We start from the raw sequence: 3,373 nt of genomic DNA on the forward strand, positions 1-3,373 counted from the left end.
AACTAAAATAATTATGTAAAAAATATTGTATTAAATTAAAAAAATCTTAAATCAATTATGTAAGGTATTAATTATATTAAAAAATTAAACAATTAATTAAAATTTTGATGACGTTTCATGATGAGGGTGATGACGGCCCGATTTGATAATGTGGGAGGTGATATGACTGCTTGTTTGACTGTAAACGTTCACCAAAGTTAACAAACAAAGAAAAAATTAATGGAAGAAAAAGTTGGGGAATAAAGTCCAAGGTTTGACATCAATTCATGCAATTGCACCACATAATCGAGCAAGCCCTGATTGAAGAAAAAGCCAGGGGGTACGTGGTGAAGCAAGATCCACAAGATCAGAGGGGGTACCTGGAGAGAGGGTTGCGTGGGCAGAGGGGTACCGCCGCCCATGTGTGTCCCTGGGTTGCGAAGGGTTACTCTACAGGCACTCAAGCTTCTTGAATTACAGGACACTCGGCTGCACCATCCATTCATCGAGGTTAGCCATGGAAGTAGGAATGCCTTTGCTACAGCAAGCAGCGGTAGGGCTCTTGGTCGTTTTATTGGCTTTTGGTCTATGGAAATCTTTGTCCAGAGATGGGAGGACGGGAAGCAATTCCACACCACCGGAAGTCCCCGGACGGTGGCCAATAATAGGTCACCTCCTTAAGCTAATTGACGACCGGCAGCCTCTGGATCGAACGCTGGGAGACCTCGCTGACAAGTACGGTCCCCTGATCACAATCTGGATTGGTGTCTATCGATCTGTGGTGGTAAGCAGTTCCGAAATGGCGAAGGAGTGCTTGACTACCAATGATAGAGTTCTTGCAAGTCGCCCACTGACTGCTGCTGGCAAGTATTTGGGTTACAACTATGCCATCTTTGGGTTTTCACCCTATGGCACCTTCTGGCGTGAGATCCGTAAAATAGCCACACTTGAGCTTCTCTCACCCCGTCAGCTGGAGCTACTTAATCACGTTCGCGCCGCGGAGGTCGATTTGTCCATGAAAGATCTGTATAAACAGTGGAGGATAGGAAACCAAAAAGCTGCAATCAGAGTTGATATGAAAGAGTGGTTTGGAGACTTGGCCTTCAACATCGTGGTGATGTCAGTGGTGGGAAAGAGATATTTGGGCACGAACGTAACCGAAGATGAGAGCGAGGCGAGGAAGTTCCAGCAAGCGCTCGGCGATTTATTTCTCCAAGGTGGGAATCCTATTCCATCTGATGCGGTTCCTATACTTGAGTGGTTTGATATAGGGGGTCATATACGTGCCATGAGGAAGACTTTGAAAGAGTTGGACTCCTTAGCTTCCATCTGGTTGGAGGAACATCAACTCCGGAGGCTCTCCAACAACAATGGACCTGATCAAGATTTTCTTGACGTGATGTTGACTATAATGGAGAAATCTCACTTCCCCGAGTACGATCCTGATACAGTCATAAAGGCTACTTGTTTGGTAATTTCCGCTTCCTCAAATCCAAGAAATTCCATTTTCAGAAACTTGTGAATTCCTCGAGCATAAATTCCTTTCCATTTCTTCCATTTGCAGACAATGATTTTAGCTGGGACAGACACAACTTCCATTTCCCTCACTTGGGCTCTCTCCCTGCTATTGACTAATCGTCATGTTTTAAAGAAAGCGCAAGAGGAGTTGGATGCCCAAATTGGAAAACAGAGAAACGTTCATGAATCGGATATCACTAACCTGCCTTAGCTGTACCCTGCAGGTCCATTAACAGCACCACATCTGGCTATGGAAGACTGTTCTGTTGGTGGGTACACAATTCCAGCAGGCACCCGCGTATTTGTGAATTTGTGGAAGATACAGAGAGACCCACGAATCTGGACGGACCCCCTCAAGTTCCTGCCGGAGAGATTTCTCTCTGTAAACGCAGACGTAGATGTGAGAGGAAGCCATTTTGAACTCATCCCATTTTCGGCAGGTCGACGAAAGTGACCAGGAACCTCTTTTGCGCTCAAGGTTCTGCACTTGACACTTGCTCGTCTCCTTCATGAGTTTGACGTGGAGACGCCATTCGATGAACCAGTCGATATGACCGAGACCCCCGGACTAACAAGTCCAAAAGCTGCTCCTCTTCGACTTCTTTTGAGTCCGCGTCTTCCGGCTAATCTTCATATGCAGTGACGATCATAAATAACTTTCCTATTACTAAAGAAACTATGAGAAAAAAATAAACCAAAAACCACTAAAATGTATTTCTAGTATGAACACAAACACTATTACTGAATTTCCTGGTGTCTCCACTGACAGCATAAACACAAGAAAATCAGTTAAAAAGTAATTTTTTTCAAACAAAAAAAAAAAAAATCTCCAATGAGATAATAGATCTAAGGCTAAATGGAGTGTCTTGTCATTTTGTTCTCCTAGGCCATACAAATGGTCCCTTACTCATCTCCCTAAGTGTGAAGCTTATCATCTTCCTTTTATTACTCTTTTATAAACTAAACAAGCAATTTTAGTATAGCTAGAAGTGGGTTGTGCTACCTTTTATAATTTGCACCATTTATATTTTTATTTGCATGGACCATAATTTGTGTCTTTATGTGCAATAACTACTTAAAATAAAAAAGTAATTATGTTTTTATTAAATGTAGCATCGAATTTTGTGGGAAAACGCTACATGGAGGAAGAGTTTAAAGAGGAAAATGATTTAAAAAAAAATCTCATACTTGACCAAATTGTTGAAGAGCATATGTGGAATAGTCTTACATGACTCTTATAATAAGAAATCTTACACGACTCTCGTAGTAAGAAGTCTCACAGAGTTAGATTTAATATGGTTGAGTCTAAGAAGAGTCTCATGGAAGGAGGTCTCATAGAAGAGTCTCAATTAAATGAATTTAATTATCTTAGTATTCTATTTATGTTCAGTTGTTCAATTATTCTAGAACTTTTAGTGTTTAACTTGGGTGTAACTAGGGTAAGGGTAATTTAATTATAATTTAATTGTACTTGTGTCCTTTATTATAAATAAAAGCTTTATGTACTCAAATTACATCAAATTAGTGAAGTTTCTCTTTTTTCTAGAAATTCAACACAAATTAAAATGTTTAGGACATCAACATAGCTGTTGAGAGTTGAAGAGAACATATGGACGAGTCTCACATGACTCTCACAGTAAGAAGTCTCATAGAGCCATAACTAAAAAGCTTCATAGAAAGAGGTATCACATAAGAGTCTCAGCTAAAGGTATTTTAGTTATGTTAGTCTTCTATTTATGTTCAATTATTCAATTATTCTAAGACTTATCTTTTAGGCAATGATTGGAACACAAAAAGAAGAGAGAAAAGAATAGAGAGAAGATAAAGAGAAAGAGAAAAGAAAAGAGATTTCTTTTCTCTTGTTTATGCCCATGAA

General features: G+C 40.0%; 1 pseudogene; it reads left to right on the forward strand.

The window, feature by feature from the left end:
- Positions 1–496: 496 nt before the first annotated feature.
- LOC137951317 (cytochrome P450 CYP82D47-like) lies at positions 497–2,140 on the forward strand (annotated as a pseudogene).
- The last annotated feature ends 1,233 nt before the right edge of the window (positions 2,141–3,373 follow it).

Source organism: Aristolochia californica, unplaced genomic scaffold (genome assembly GCF_029961685.1).
Source record: "Aristolochia californica isolate CCGP_79_NKW_82.1479 unplaced genomic scaffold, dmAriCali1.0.hap1 SCAF_15, whole genome shotgun sequence".
NCBI lineage: Eukaryota > Viridiplantae > Streptophyta > Magnoliopsida > Piperales > Aristolochiaceae > Aristolochia > Aristolochia californica.